At 45.1% G+C, this 16,804-nt stretch overlaps 1 protein-coding gene across 8 annotated transcripts in view; it reads left to right on the plus strand.

Annotated features, from left to right (window-relative positions):
• The first annotated feature begins 8,809 nt into the window (after window positions 1-8,809).
• CYFIP1 (cytoplasmic FMR1 interacting protein 1) overlaps window positions 8,810-16,804 on the plus strand; it is a 136,550-nt gene continuing 128,555 nt past the window's right edge. For 5 of the 8 annotated variants that reach the window (XR_012654870.1, XM_032776121.2, XM_032776122.2 and 2 more), the window contains exon 1: window positions 8,834-9,039. The gene's annotated coding sequence lies outside the window, so the exon portion shown is untranslated. Of the gene's footprint in view, window positions 9,040-10,576; window positions 10,932-16,804 lie in introns of all 8 variants that reach the window. The other 3 variants (XM_075060871.1, XM_075060879.1, XM_032776118.2) reach the window with 3 other exon arrangements.

The raw sequence follows: 16,804 nt of genomic DNA on the forward strand, positions 1-16,804 counted from the left end.
CTCTGCCTTCATCCCTGAACCCCCTCCCTCAGCCCTCTACATTGACCCTTGAAACCCCCCCACCCAGTTCTGGGGTCCCGGCTGCAGGCCCTGCTCAGCCCGCTGCTGGCCTAGGTAAACAGAACCCCAGGCTGGCAGCGAGCTGAGCAGGCCGGCGGCATAAGTTCAGCACTTTAATTTTAAATGATGCTTCTTAAATGTTTTGAAAACCTTGTTAACTAAACTATTGTATGTAAAGTAATATAATGTAGACTTATAGAAAGAGACCTAAAAACATTAAAATGTATTACTGGCATCCAAAACCTTAAATTAGAGTGAATAAACGAAGACTCGGCACACCACTTCTGAAAGGTTGCCTACCCCCGATCTATACCATATTACCACAGCTTCCCTTTTACCACGTCTCAGATTCCTGGGCGGACCTCTTTTGAAGATGGGGTGTCATCAAAGGTCATTTGTACCTTCATTCCCCCGTGGTCTCTTCCCATCACGATATACCATGCTGTATAGTGTACCTATATTTGATATACTGTATCTATGAATACTTGCTGCTTGTCCAGTTTAACAGCACTAGCCTTAGCATGCTGTACTTGGGAGCTAAGGTCCAGGAGTTGCTTGGGCTGGTTCAGATATATTCATATGCTGTTTGGCCACATACCAAGTAGTGGTATACTTTGCTTTCTGTACTTCAAAAACTTGACTGATAAGATTGGTGGTGGTTTTTTTATATACATTGGTTACTCCTAGCTCCACCCAACTTTCTTTTCTCTCAACAGGCTTTCAGTATCACATTTAGCTTAGTGGCTGAACAAAACCAAAATATCTGCCACATTTGATGCAGCATTAACTTCTTGTGAGTCCCCTCCACAGCTGCTACTGTCAGCACTAACTTCACTTGGAAATTCTGTGGGAGCAGCCTAGGAGCACATGGTGGAGAGGCTGGTTTGTGGAACCCTACCCCTGCCAAAATCTCCACTCCTTTGCAGAGTGGTGGGTATTGTGCAGGGTCTTCTGCTTGTCCCTATCGGGGTCCCTTGATTTACACTTGTAAGCCCCACTGTCATAATTTGTTGCCCCCTGCTTTAGTTGATTCATTGTCTCTGTGGCCCTTCTCCCTTTCAGGATGAGGACCTTTTGTTATGCTGGGTTCCTCCATGCCCCTTTCAAATAGGATTTCAGACAGGACAGCTCTAGTCATGGAAAAACTAGAGCTGATTATTTTTTAAGGGGGAGAGCAGTTGAGCATGCGTATGTGTGTTCGCTTTCTCTCTGATAATGAAAAGGGATCTGTCTCAGGCTGGCTTCTGTTGTATTAATGTAGTTGGAATATATGGGCCCAGAGTCAACTATTTACATAGCCCTTTTATTGTCCAACGCTAACGTTTTAAAAAAGGTTCAGGTTTGGTGCGTGACCTCAGTGTAGCACCAGGACCCAAACACTATTAAAAATCTCTGTAACCTGTTATTGAAGATACAGAAAAGAGGGGGATAAGTTAAAGCATTTGAAATGCAAGATATTAAGTAAGGCTTTCATTGTAACCATAACTCTTTTCCCCTTTCCCTTTGCTGTAGAGTTTTTAGAATGAAACCCTGCTGTCTGATGGTCTCTTAGAGGGTATTAGAGGGTGTTAACTGTCCTTTCTCTTTTTCCCAAAGAAGTTAGATGAGATAGTCTGGAGCACTAGTGATTGCTGCTGTTAAAGTCCAGTCCAGTTTCCAAGAAGACAAAAAAAGATAAACATGTATAAGAGGGGAGAGGAAAAAAAATCAGTAAAGATAGAAAATGCTGCTTCAATCTCTGCTGTTGACTCTGACTTGCAGCCTCATGCTGGAGAAACAAAGGCACAATGCACCATTTTATCGGCCACTCTGAGACCTGGCAAATTTGTACCAGCATTGGTGTGTTTAAAACATTGCTATTAACTTCCTCTTTATTTACAGGCTCATGGCATTGTTCCAAAATATATAGTCTTTTGCCTTCTATTATTAGAAGGCAAAAGGAGAGGGATAGGAAAAGGATATACAAGCGGAGGAAGATTTGTCAAAGTCTCACATCCCAGGTCGTTGGGTTTCAGCCTGAGTCAGTAGAGATGGTGATGTCATGTAGGTCCCCTTTTTTTGGACTAATCTGTTCAGGACACCTTTTGCCATCCAGCTGATGAAGGCCCATTGGTGTCTCAGACAGCTTCTTTTAATTTTCCACCAAAAGTTGTCTTGTTAAAAACCGCAATAATGAGCTCATTATTTTGTCCACAAATAAGTCTAGTTAGTGACACACCAGTTTTGGTTCACTGATTTCTCTCGCCCTACTCTTGTTTACCAGGCATGAGTTTAATGCAGTTCTTGAGTTACATCAATAGGTCGTCTTATTTAAATTAGTCTGTCTTTTGCACCTTTTCCCACCAACAATTATTGTTTTAATAGATTATTGAAACACTTTGTAAACTTCTTTTTAGTTTACCACCGTTAAGCACAGAAGTGGGATAAATGCAGAGGCCTAATTATTATGACACACCCCATCTGATAACAGGTCTGGTTTAGAGAAGGGAAAGTTCTGCAGAACACTCCAAACTTTCACAAGGTGATGTCTGATTTGAAACTCTGTCTGTTTCAGGAAATTCCACTAGATGGAAGGATTTCAGATTTCCTGAACTTGCTATTACTGACCTGTTAATCCTCTCAGGAGTAGTCCAAGGCTATTGTTTTAATAATGCCTTGGTTACTGTTTTAAAAACACAAGAAAAGACGTCTCCCTTCTGAAAAGCTTCCACTCGAAAAAGATAAACTACATACAGTTTACAGTGAAAAGATCAGGGTGTAAATGACTGAGAAAATGTAAGTTGAGGAGGAGAAGAAGATTTATAGGTCCAGAGAGGTTGTTCTGAGAACTGGAAGGGGAAAGGATTATAGAGGAGAGGGAACTGGCTGAGTATAGAGTCAAAACAGTAGAATGACAGGCACCTAGAAATAAGATGTATGCACAAGTAGGACTATCTGGGGCCTGGAAAATGAGGACAAAGTATTGGAAACAGGTTTAAAGAAGTGTGAAGCAGTAAAGGATCTTGTAAAGGAGGACTGCTATAGCTGGGGTGGCAGACAGATTTTGGATAGACAAGGGTTTAAGCTTGAGTTTAAGTAATTTAAATGTGAGATTGAACAGAGGGGAAGAGGTCAGCCCAGAGATAACTGAAGACAGAAGAGTGGATGAGGCCACTCGGGGATAAGATGTAGAAACAAAGGAGGGCCCCAAGATAGAACCCTGTGGGACACTGACCAAAGTAAAAAGGAGCAAGAAGTGGAAGTAGGAAGTAAGACATTGAAGAAGCAATTCAAGAGATTAAAGAAAGGATGGTCAATTGGTGAAACGATAGAAAAGTTGAGAAAAATAGAGGCTAATGTATAGAATTTTCAGAGATGCCTGTAATTCCCCCCGCCATTGTTACATTCCCAGTATTTTAATATCCAGAAGAAAACAGCTATTATCTAGATCTTACATCCAAATCAGATTCAGGTGGACCAGAGAGCTCTGTGGTAGTAGATCATAAAATAAAAATATATTTGCATTTCAGTGTAAATGAAGTCAGGATGTCTAAGATCCATAATAAACCTAAATTGAGAGAATAATTGGTTGTTACCTATAAAATAAATTAAAAATGAAATAACATCAGTGTGGTGATAGTAGCTATAAAAACTTTCCAGTGCTCCTGTTTTCTTTTAAATCTACATAGAGATTGTGCAAAAGCCCTCATGAAAAACAAGATCTAAGTCTTCTTTACCTCAGCAACTGCCTTATAAAGACTTCCATATTGGTAGCTTCTTAGGAAAAAAGCTCTTCTGAGGCAGTCCCTGACAGATTGTGGACCTGTAAATCTTATTTCAGCACCAGAAAAATAGTTTAGAAGCATATAGATATGCCTGTAATATGAGAAACAAGCATGGTTTCTGAAAGGAGATGTCTCTTTAAGCTGTTGGACATGTTTGACCCCATTAATGAAATATTTGAGAATGAGGAGAACTGGTTAATATATAGATAATTTAGACTTTCCAAAGTCTTTCATAGAAGAGTTATTTAAGGAAACTTAGAAGAGTGGAAATCTGGTTTGGGGGGGAAGAAGAAACCTTGGTCAAGAATATGAATAAATGGTCAGTTCTCAGCAAAAGAGGTTAGTAGGTGGTGCCTTAGGAACAGAGATACTAAAAATTGCTTGCTACAAAATATTATGCTGGCTCATAAAACCAAAGGACTAGAGCTGAGGAATTCCAGGAGGATGAGTAGAAGCAGATAAAATCTCAGATTATGCTTTACATAGACCAATACATAACAATAGGCACTGGAAGGAATAATTAAAAATTGTGTGTACGCTGATGGATTCTTAATTAAGTGTAACCTCTGAGGAAAAATGTGTAGATATGGAATATGGATCAATTAAAGCATCTGATCAATTGTGGATAAAAATAAATTAAAATAGGTTTATTAATAAAGAGACAGTAATTTCCCTTCATGTTACAATATTGCATAACTTAATTCATTAGGTGAGTTTTGAGTAGGGTGACCAGACAGCAAGTGTGAAAAATCAGGATGGCGGTGGGGGATAATAGGACCATATATAAGAAAAAGACCCAAACATCAGGACTGTCCCCATAAAATTGGGACATCTGGTCACCCTAGTTATCAGGTTCATTATAAACACTCAAAGTATGAAAAAGCGTTGTCAGAAAAGGTTAATTATCAGAGCATTTTAAAATGAACAGGTGAATGTATTTGTGTATACTGGATTTTTAGAAAAATAAAATATTTAATATCAGTGGTTCCCAACACACACTGAACACAGAACTTACTTTTATACCTTCCAAAGAATCAGTGATAGTTCAGAACTAAAAAAGACACATATTAGCACTACCTAGAGGCAATGCATATTAAATGTTTTTATTTAAAGTATGATTCTTCAAAGAGATTAGCCCACATCCTTGATTCTAGTCTAGCTGTACAAGTGTAGAGAGGGAATGAGGATCAAGGTGGAGGATGGAGGTGCCCATTTTTTTACATTTTTGGTCTTGGTGCCAATAGGATCTGCTTGCAATTGCCCAGATTGGTGGTGCATTAACCACACCCTTTTCTCACCCCAAAATAATGAGATTCCTCTATGCAAGGGGAATGTCCAGCTATTTAAGGCAAGTGCCCCTTTATGTCTTTCCCTGAGTTTTTCAAGATTATTGTCCTGCCTTTCAATAGTGACCACCAGTTTGTAGTCCCCAAAGAGGTATATCCAGACTGAGTCTGTTTGCGGGGGGTCCAAGCGATACCTTGGTTCTCCAACTGGTCTCGTTTCGCGTGGGCGGGGGCCCGGGGGGGGGGGGGGGGGTGTCCCTTTCTACTTGGACTAGAAATGTCAGGACATATTATTAGAATTTATACACAATTCAGAAAAATAGAATGGGATTGTGTGTTATTTTAGGTCCTGATCCAGCAAAGCCCTTAAGTACTCGAGAACCCTGTTTATCCATCTAACTGGGACAAGGGCCAGATCAGCTAATCAAAAATTTGGATAATCAGGAGAACGGGTTGACAGCCTGAGTCCTGCTGCTGGGGTCTGAAGTGTCAACTTCTCATATGCCCAATTCTGTTGATCTTTCCTCTTAGGTCATGTTTTTTTGACTGCTGGACATTTTTGTTGCTTTCTTCTGGACTCTCTCCTGCTCATTCACATCTTTTTTAAAGTGTGGCACCCAGAAATGGACACAGGACTCCAGCTGAGTTCTCACCAGTGCCCAGTAGAGTGGAACAATTCTATCCCACATCTTACATCTGCCACTCCTGTTAATAAACCCCAGAATGACATTTACCTGTTTTACAACATCATTGTGATCCCAGAGTGAGCAGGATGAGTTAGTTAGAAATGCAGATAATCAATATCTAAACCGTAATAGAGAAATGGAAGTGGAAATAGAGAAATGGCTATGTTTACACTCACAAGTATGTCACTCAGGGGTGTGAAAAAACACCCCTCTGAACAACATCACCGACAGAAGCCTTGGTGTGGACAGTGCTATGTCCGCAGGAGAGATTTAGGCCCTCTCTACACTGGCAAGTTTCTGCACAGTAAAGCAGCTTTCTGTGCTGTAACTCTCTAGTTATACACACTGCCAAGCAACTTAGTGCACAGAAACTGCGCAGTTGCAGCGCTGTAAAAAAATCACCCCGATGAGAGGCGTAGAGCTTTCTGTGCCCGTGTAGACACCTTGGTTGAGCACAGCGCTGCAATTAGCCTCCGGGAGGTGTCCCACAATACCTGTTCTCGCCTCCCTGGTTATCGGTTTGAACTCTACTGCCTTGCCCTCAGGTGATCAACTGTCATCCCCACCCCATAAATTCCTTTGGAATTTTGAAAGTCCCCTTCCTGTTTGCTCGGTGATGCGTGCATCCCTCAGTGCATCTTTCCAGGTGACCATGCCTACTCCACACAGCAGGCAATCCCCCACTTGGAGCAATGCTGAGCTGCTGGACCTCATCAGCATTTGGGGAGAGGAGACTGTCCAGTCCCAGCTGCACTCCAGCCGTAGGAACTATGATACCTATGGACAGATATCACGATGCATGACAGAAAGGGGCCATGAACTGGAATACACTGCAGTGCAAGGTCAAAGTGAAGGAGCTGCAGAACGCCTACCATAAGGTGTGGGAGGCAAACTGCCACTCCAGTGCTGTGCCCATGAGCTGCAGGTTCTACAAAGAGATGGACGTAATACTTGGGGTAGGCAGGGTCTCACAGGATCACAATGGGCATTTCGACTTCCCCTATGGTGATCTTCTGGTCCAGGAAGAAAGTCCCTACTTGCAGCTTCCTGAACAAGCCAGTGTTCCGAAAGATGTGTGCATCATGCACCTTTCTGGACCAGCCTGTGTTAATGTCTGTGAAATGCCCATGGTGATTCACAAGCACCTGGAGAACCATTCATAAATACTCCTTGCGATTAATGTACTTGGTGGCTAGGTGGTCTGGTGCCGAATTGGAATATGCATGCCATCTATCGCCCCTCCGCAGTTAAGGAAGTCCATTTGTGCAAAGCCATTCACAATATCTCACCCGTTGCCAGAGTCACGGTCTTTTGGAGCAGGATGTGATTAATGGCCCTGCACACTTACATCAACATGAGTTCAGCGGTCAACTTTTCCACTCTGAACTGGTTAGTGACTGATCAGTAGTAGTCTGGAGAAGCCAGCTTCCACAGTGCAATCGCCACATACTTCTCCAATGGCAGGTCAGCTCTCATTCCCACGTCCTTGCGCTGCAGGGCTGGGGCGAGCTCATCACAGTCCCATGAATATGGCTTTCCTCATCCTAAAGTTCTGCAGCCACTGCTAATCATCACAGATGTGCATCACTATGTGATACCACCACTCACTGCTTGTTTCCTGGGCCCAAAAGCGGCATTCCACTGTGGTCAGCACCTCCCTGAATGCCACAAGCAATCTCATGTCGTAGCTAGTATGTGTGGCGAGATCAGTGTCGCACTCCTGTCTTTGTATTTTAAGGAATAACTCCACTGCCACTCATGACATGCTGGTCAGAGCGAGCAGCATACTGGTCAGGAGTTTGGGATCCATTCCTGCAGCCCAAAGAAGCAGGGCATGCAGTACACAAATCATTGAAAGACGGTGCCAAATGCAGATGGAAGCACAGAGATTGCTGAGATGTGAAGCAATGCATCACAGGTCGTTGGGACAGGACTCAGGATGCCCTGCAACCCCCTCTGCCTTCCCACAAGTCTTAGCGCCAGAAGAGGAAGAGATGCTCTGTGGGATAGATGCCCAGAGTGCATCACTCCAAATACCACTGCAAGTGTGAACACGTTATAGCGCAGACAGCTGACAGTATGAACACACAACAGCGGTTTCCCTTCAGCACTCTCCGAGCGGTGCTGTAATTGCCAGTGCAGTAACTCTGCCAGTGTAGACACGCCCTCAGGCTATGTCTACACTCACAATTATATCGCTCAGGGGTGTGGAAAAACACCCCTCTGTACGAAATCACCAACAGAAGCCCTGGTGTGGACAGCACTATGTCGGTGGGAAAGACATAGGTACTGCTCCTCCTTGGGAGTGGTTAAATCATGTCAATGGGAAAGCTATCTCCCGCGGGCATAGAGCGGCTTACACCAGAGAGCTCACAGCGGCACAGCTGCATCAGTAGAGCTGAGCTGTGCCATGGCAAGCTCACTAGTGTAGCTATGGCCCGAGATTCCAATCCTCTATTACGGTTTAGATACTGATTATCTGCATTTCTAATATCAGAGGGGTAGCTGAGTTAGTGTATAGCCACAAAAACAACGAGGAGTCTGGTTGCACTTTAAAGACTAACAGATTTATTTGGGCATAAGCTTTCGTGAGTAAAAAAACCACACTTCTGCAGATGCACGGAGTGGTTTTTTTAATTTATTTTTTTAACCCAGGAAAGCTTATGCCCAAATAAATCTGTTAGTCTTTAAGGTGCCACCAGACTCCTCGTTTTTTTTGCATTTCTAATAAGTCCCTCTGAAGGTATTGCCAACAGCCCAGCTCAGTGGAAGAGTAAGAGCTCCATTTTCCCTATTGCCTCCTGCTCCCCCCCCACCCCGTGCGGGACTTTGGCTGTAGCAAAGCAGCGAGGGCCTGTGCCCCCTCTGCCCAGGAATCCAGCCCCCGGGCCAAGCACATCAGTGCCATTGCCCCGCAGCACGGGCAGCCAGCCGTGGTTCCTGCGTGTCAGCCGGGGTAGGAGGAGCCCTGCAGGGTGCGGGGAGGCAGGGCCGGGAGGCCGCCGGGGGCAGCGGGAGGAGGAGGAGCCGCTGGAGCGGCAGGAAGGGTGTTTCCTTGCGCCGTTCCCTGCTGGGCGAGTGACTCAGGCAGGAAACTCCAAGCCCAGCGCGGCCCAGGGGGAGAAGCCGCCCCGGCAACAATAACCTGCGGAGGCGGAGGGCGCTGAGCCCCTGGCAACACCCTGCCCGAGCAGCTGGGGAGGAAGAGAAGCGGAGACCCCGAGAGTCTCCTGCTGCAAGTGGGTGAGAGAAACCTCCCTTGTTCCTCCCCTTCCCTGGGCTGGGGCTGTGCCGAGCCCGCTCCTGGCCCGCTGGGGCGCGCAGCAGGTCCTAGGGGCTGCTCACTTCTCCCTCCCGCCCAGCCGCGCCGGCCTCCCGCGGAGCCCGACTTTCCCCGAGCTCAGGCTTGGTTGGCCTCTGAGGGGTTGTTCTGGGGCTGGGCCCAGGTCTGGCCGCAGCCTTCGCCTGCTTCCCGCCCCGCCCAGCGGCTTCCCAAGCGCTGCGAGGATCTCCGTGCCGGGACTCGCTTGATTCAGTGTCTTGTGCAGCGCCCAGCACAATGTGAGGGCTAAACAAGGAACTCCTAACTAGGCGGGAGGGGGGCTTTGCCCGGTCGGATGGCAAGTGGGATGGGGGGGGGGGCCGCATTGCTGGGTGGGATGCAGAATTGAAGCCTCTAGCACAATTGTTTTATGTTATGACAGCATCTAAGGCAGTGGTTTTCAAACTTTTTTGTCTGCGGACCCAGCTGAAGAAAATTGTTGATACTCATGACCCAACGGAGCTGGAAATGAGGGGTTCAGGGTGTGGGAGGGGGGCTCTGGGATGGGGCAAGGGGTTGGGTGTAGGAGGGGCGCTGGGGTGGGGTGGTGAGGGATTTGGGGTGCAGGAAGGGGTTCCAGGTTTGGGGGGGCTCAGGGCTGGTGTTGGGGAATGGACTTACCTCTGGCAGCTCCTGGCCAGCAGCGTGCAGAGGCAGGCTTCCCGCCTGTCCTTGCACCGTGGACTGCGCTACGCCCTGGAAGCAGCCAGTGGCAGGTCCAGTTCCTAGGTGGAGGCGCGTGACTCTCGCCCACAGGCTCCTTTCCCCCAAGTGCGGAGCTGGTGCTTGGGGTGGGGGCAGTGCATGGAGCCCCATCGATCCACTACCTAGAAGCTGGACCCGCTGCTGGCCACTTCCGGGGTGCAGCGTGGTGTCAAAACAGGTAGGCACTAGCCTGCCTTACCTGGGCAGTAATGCCAACTGGACCTGAAGTTTGAAAAATGCTGATATAAGGCCCTCAGTCAGAATTGGGCTCTTTTGTACTAAATGTATATCCCTGTGTCTCAGCGCTGGGGAAGTGCAGGAAACAGGGATTTCCAATGACTTCTCTGCATGCACTGCTAACCTCAACAAATTGGGAGTTATGGTTATCGCTCAGTCTTGTTATCCTGAATTATTGAATGCTTTAGTAGGTACCATATTGTTCTTTATTAATTGTATTGCAGTAATGCCCAAAGTGCTCCAATCAAGTGCTTATGTACTGTGTAATCACGGTCCTTGCTTATAAACTGTAGTGTGAAGATAGGATAGAGGAAAAATAACAGAAGTAAGTGTTGTAGATGTGAGGGGAAATGATGAGCAATTTCAGGTCTCAATCCTGCAGTTGGTAGTGTACAGGCCATTACAGGATCAGGGCCTGAATATATATGAAAATACTTCTATTTTATTGCTTGAAATCGAGTCTATTCTCACGTGTGCATGTATATTTTGTATTTAATGCTTGTCGCCATATTTCAGGGGTGGCAACCTATGGCCTGGGGGCCACATCTGACCCTCCAGCCTGTTTAAACTGGCCCTCGAGCTCCTGCTTGCCTTGCTCCCACACTGCAGCCAGGGAGCAGGGTCTGAGGTCACTGCACGTGGATGCCGAGGCTTGAAGAAGCAGCAGCTTGTTCCCACTCCGGCTCCTATGCTTAGGGGCAGCCAGGGGGCTGCCTCCACCCCAACCGCCATCCCTGCAGTTTCCGAACTGCGGCTAATGGGAGCTGCAGGGGCAGTGCCTGCGGACAGGGCAGTATGCAGAGCTGCCTGGCTGCACCTCCACATAGGAACCAGAGGGGGGACATGCCGCTGCTTCCAGGAGCTGCTTGAGGTAAGCGCCGCCCAGAGCTTGCACCCCTGCCCCAGGCTGGAACCCCTTTCTGCACCCGGAACTCCTCATTTCTGGCCCCACCCGAGAGCCCGCACCCTAGCCAGAGCCCTCACCACCCCTGTGCCCCAACCTCCTGCCCCAGCCCTGATCCCCCTTTTGCTCTCTCAATCCCTCGGTCCCAGTCTGGAGCACTCTCCTACACCCCAAATCCCTCATCCCCAGCCTCACTCCAGAGCCCGCACCTCCAGCCGGAGCCTTCGCCCCCACACCCCAACCCCATGCTCCAGCCCAAAGCCCCCTCCTGCACCTGAACTCCTCATTTCTGGCCCCACACCAGAGCCTGCACCCCAACCCCAATTACATGAGCATTCATGGCCCACCATACAATTTTCATACCAAGATGTGGCCCTCAGGCCAAAAAGTTTGCCAACCCCTGCCATATCTAGTGCACACACTGGTTTGTCATTGAAGCGTTGTTAGGACTGTGCTGCTTGTGTTATAGTACAATAGAAAATTAGATTAAAAATAAAAAACCTATGAAGAATTACATGGCTTTTCAGATGAAAGGGGGTAAAGGCCAGTGTGTGTTTAAATAAAAATATTGTCCAGAGCTAGACCTTTGAGGAAGTTGATTCTTCTCCAATTAAAATAATGTTGCCTCTCTGTTGTAATGGAGAATATAAATAAATACATCACCCACCAGCGGACATTGCGGTGACCCGACAGCATTTAATCTATTTGTTCAGAATGACTTTCTGAAAATTTAAATGGACTTAAATCTATTGGAAAGTCTTTCTAGTGCTGCAACAAGTCTGTCAACAGCCGGTGTGTTCTAGTAAGACACAGCGGATTTCATTGCCTTTGTTTTTAGCCTTGCAGTATTTGCTAATGCGTTTAAAATGCATTCAGATATGTTTAGGGTGACCAGACAGCAAGTGTGAAGAATCTGGACTGGGGATGGAGGGTAATGGGTACCTATATAAGACAAAGCCCCAAATATCGGGACTGTCCCTATAAAATCGGGACATCTGGTCACCCTACATATGTTACACTTTATATCATAGAAGTATACTACAAGCAGTTCATGCTTTATGACATACAGTGAACCTGTCTTAAGAGACCACCCAGAGGGCCAAAAAAAAAAAAAAAAAGATTGCCTTGGCATTTAAATATAAAGCCAAACAAATTTTTACTAGAAGCCTTGGAAATACTCACAGTAATCTCATATAAGAAATGGAGTTGCTACTGGAGGGTCTAGTCCTTATTGCCTGTCTTGCTGTATACTAATATTTATTTGCCGTAATGTATAATTGTAATGAACTATACATGTCTGTTGCATCTTACGCTGGGGTTACGTTCCGCAGTCAGCACGTAAAGCGAAAATCGCGTATAGTCAAAATTACATTGAGTGTAATGATGGGCGGAATCGCCCGCGCTACAGGTACAGTATTAAAATTATTTTTCTCTGTTTTTGTTTTTGCCAACAGCATAAAGCTCAAATCGCGCATGTTAAATACACGTAAGATGCGACAGACTGTATATTGAAAGAGTTTATCCATGTACCATTGTTAATTTATGTACTTCTGAAATTGGAATTTGTAGTAATACTTTGTTGAAACTTCTTTATGCTTTCTGTGCCATATTATTACATATGTTTAAAAATGGTCGTGCTCAGATCGAATAGCTATGATTTATACAGTTGTTTACGCCTTACATCAGCATTCCAGCTCATGGACTAGTCCAACTCAAATTTTGTCACTTTTCAAAAACTGTTTTGGCATCTAAACATGGTGTTACAGCTTGCCTCTTCTAAACAGATTCTTTAAAAAGTGCTACCCTGAGTAATTTGTCTGTGTAGTTTAGCTGGTGTAAAAAGACTCATGTTGATACAGTTCACAGAGAGTGGGATTTGTTTAAAAAAAAAAAATGCAAATTGTAAAATGCTGGAGTAGAGCAGAAGGATTTTGTGTTAATCTGATCAGGTTTTTTTTCTTAGTAAGAGAGAATTCTGACATGAATACTGCAAATTAAAGTTAAAAAAAATCTGCAATGAACAGAATGTAGCAGGAAAGTGGTTTTAAAAAAATAAAAATAAACAGAAGTTAAAGAAGTTGCTGTAATGGGTAATATGATTGGACTTGTGGAGTCTTCTCTATTGTAGTCTAAAAATACAAAGGTTCACAAATATAGAAACACTAAATAAAAATAAATTGAAATGCAATTCAAGATAAAAACAGATATGTAAACAAACAAGTACCGAGAACTATACTGTGGGTAACTAAGACCACGGTCCTACTAGCTGTGTGGATTAACCCCTGTCCCATGGAGAATCCTGCTGACTTCATTATGATTTTCCACTATTTCCCCATATAATTGTCTAAAGCTTCTTTGAACATTTCTATTGACCTTATTGAAATATGAGGATTTTATCTAAATATTATCTGACTGTACCTTTTAAGTTGGGCTAAACCATAATACTCTTTGAGTTGATCTTTTTAAAGGTTGCATGGGTAACCTTAATTCTTGCATTTTCTGACTTTTGAGTGTTTGACCTTGCAACCTTAATGCCCTTTAATGTCGGTATTTGTATGTAAGTTCCTAGGTTTTATTAAAGGAAACTGAAAAAACCAAAAGTTTCTTTATGCGGAACCATGCTGACCCTGTGCATGGGTCATCATCAGGGTTTGAACCTAGGACCATGAGATCCATGGCACAACCCTTCACCACTGCATTTTTTATATGGACCAGCCACTGAAGGTCTGTGTGACAGACACATTGCCTTTGGCTTATATTGCTATTTGCAAAACAGCTAGGGAGTTGTGGGAATCAAGAGTCATGGGTTCTGTTCCTCATTCTGGAGGGGAGTCTAGCGGTGACAGACAGCACAGCCAAGCACATACACTTGGAACATTCTTTCAGAAAGACAGAGTAGTTGATTGGACTTGGGTCTGCCATAAGAGAGACTGCGTTCTATTTCCATCTCTGACTAGAACTCATAGTCTCTTGCTGGCTTCCATTCCAGCATGACAGCCTCTATGCCAAAATGGGTGCAGGTGGGAACGCTGCTGCTAGGCCTGTGTCTATATCTGATCTAAAGTTCAAATATGGTGGTGACTGGGAGCGTGCTCAGTGCAGGTAGTGGGCCAGTGAGCATGGGAACATGCTCAGTGCAGTTGGAATGTTCAGAGATTTTAGCATCAAGTCTGTGACAACCTTTACAGGGCAAATGCCAGTTGTCATTTTCAGAGGCTTATAAATGGCCAATATCTGGGTGAATTTTCACAGCAACAACCAAAGGCACCTCTCTGAATCCAGGAGTTAATACATTTCAAGCCCTTGCTCCATATAACACAGAAGAATGGGCACATACTATAATTTTTTATCAATGAGCAACTTAGGGTATTGTCTGTGTATCACCTCAGTCATTTAACTGTAGTCAAAGGTAACGTCTACATTTTAAAAAATTAACCAATTTACTCATTTTTTCCATATTCATGCTACAGCTTAATTTCTACATGATGATAAATTAGATTTCTGCCATCCTCCAATCTTTGTGTTAACCGGGATTAAACATCTAGCTTCACTCAGACTGAGGAACTGCTTTTACAACTTCCTGTAGAGTAGGGCGCAGAACCTGAAACACTAGTTCTTATCATGTTTAGGCATGACAAAGTATTGCAGTTAATTTTTGGTGGTCGTATCTTACATTGTTTTACTAAACAAAAGTATTTTCTAACACAAATCTAAAGATTTTCTCAATATCTATGGCTTTTCTATACGCTGTTTGCTCTTTACCACTGGTTTTGTGTATCTGTCTGTCTGTAAAAATTGAGTTTACAGAAATATTTGTAAATGGCAGAAAAGAGCATGTCTCCAGATAGCTCAGTGTTTTAAAGGGAAGTCTGAACTGTCTAAATGTCAGCTTACTGGAAAAAGTGGGATGTTGGAAACTGTTGCACGCAGCAAACCAGTATGACTAATTTATGTCATTTCAGTAAAAAATGGACTAGTATTCCCCACCCCCCACTCTTGACCAGCCAGTGAGTTGCGTAACAAGTGAAGTTAATGCTGTGTGTGCAAAAGAAAAGACCATCCCAGAGAGAATGTTTAAAGATATCTGCAAAAAGATCAAGCAGATTAAATTCTTCATTGTTTTGTTTCTTCTTTCTGGACATCCTTGGTGGTCCAGCATATTTGGAGGAGGGTGGTTTCTGCTTGGAAGCCCCCACCACCCATAAAAAGGATAGAGTTCATGTATCACCATCCATCATTTATCAAATTGCCACTGTTGCTTGTGTTTTCATCATAGGGGAGTATCTTTGGGGCGAGGTTGCTTGTCTTAATTTTCTGCTGTAAATGAATGGTTTTGGGGGAGGAAAAGCTTCTTTACTCTTCCACATTCCTCAACTGCAGGCAGCCCAAGAGCAGCAGCTTCTTTTCCACTGCTCCTGGATTTGAGTTGCTTCATTCTTTCTGTCCGCTGCTGTCACCATGAGGGATCCCAGCTGGCCTCTTCTCTTATGTGATAATAGGGTTTGGGGCTGGAGAGATTTCCCCTCTCCCTGTGACATACTGAAACAGTTGAGATGAGGAAAGATGTTCAAGCTGGAGACCCCTCAGTATAGGAGCGGGCTGCTGTCCTGGGCGTGGTCTGTGAGAGATCCTCTGATTTGGAAAGTATCAGAGGGGTAGCCATGTTAGTCTGGATCTGTAAAAGCAGCAAAGAATCCTGTGGCACCTTATAGACTAACAGATGTATTGGAGCATGAGCTTTTGTGGGTGAATACCCACTTCGTCAGATGATCGATTCCGGACTCCACCAACCCCACGGAGTTCCGGAATCGTACATGGCGAGCCCGGACATTCGATCCTGCGCGGTTGAGGATACGGGTGATGTAAATCGATTTTAGATATTCCGATTCAGTACGTTTTCACGTAGCTGAAATGCGTACTCTAAATCGATTTTACCCGTAGTGGTACGACCAGCCCTTAGGTCTGCCTGGTGTTTGGTCCTCAATCAAGTATATTGGTACCACTGTTGTAGTTAGAGCGGAGACTCTATGAAGATGTTTCGATGGGGACACTCTCCCCAGAGCACACACTCCTTCAGAAGAAAGGGATCGCGATGCCTCTGGAACTATGTCCAAGTCCATCGATGGCCATCCCCGTGAAGACTTTTATGGAGGTCTTCGTTTGCTGCTGATCCCTAACCATCTTCTGGAGGCTTATGACCAGCCAAAAAAGGCTGCTTACTTTCCTTGGTACTGGTTTGCCAGCAGCTTATGGGAAAGTTATATAGCTGGGTACCGATGCCTGCGGTTGTCTATCTCACTGCATCGAGAACCGCTTGCGGGATCTTTACCCCTAGAGGCCACAAAAACTGGTTGGGATCGAGAGGCTGTGATGTCTCTGGTTCTGCCGTTTCTCTGGAGATCTGGGTATCTCTTTCAGTTCTCACCTGGTTCTGCCCTGACCTATTTCGTAAGGGCAGGCGACTTCATCAGTATTCGTTAGTGAGTTGTAGTCCTGTTAAGATAGCGGGAAACATACGTGCTCAGAGTCTGGGGACTATGGACCATGCAGCTTAGCTCAGTGCTAGGCTTCCGTAGTAAGAGATCAATGGTCCAGGCAATGGATGGATTTGTAGTTGCCCTACCAGTGGCTTGGTTCTGGGCTCCGTGGGTGTTCACTTCTGGGCTAGGACCTTTCCTTACTTCCTCTTGCTCGCTGTTCCTGGAACATACCACTGTATCATCACCAAGAGCATCACTCACAGATACTCAGTACGGAGTCCTGTACTGTGGAGTCAAGAAAGCCCACTCAGGCCTATCTGGGCTGCAAGATATAACCAGCCACCACCTATCTCTCTCTTG

This window comes from Chelonoidis abingdonii, chromosome 1 (assembly GCF_003597395.2).
Source record: "Chelonoidis abingdonii isolate Lonesome George chromosome 1, CheloAbing_2.0, whole genome shotgun sequence".
In the NCBI taxonomy this organism is placed as follows: domain Eukaryota; kingdom Metazoa; phylum Chordata; order Testudines; family Testudinidae; genus Chelonoidis; species Chelonoidis abingdonii.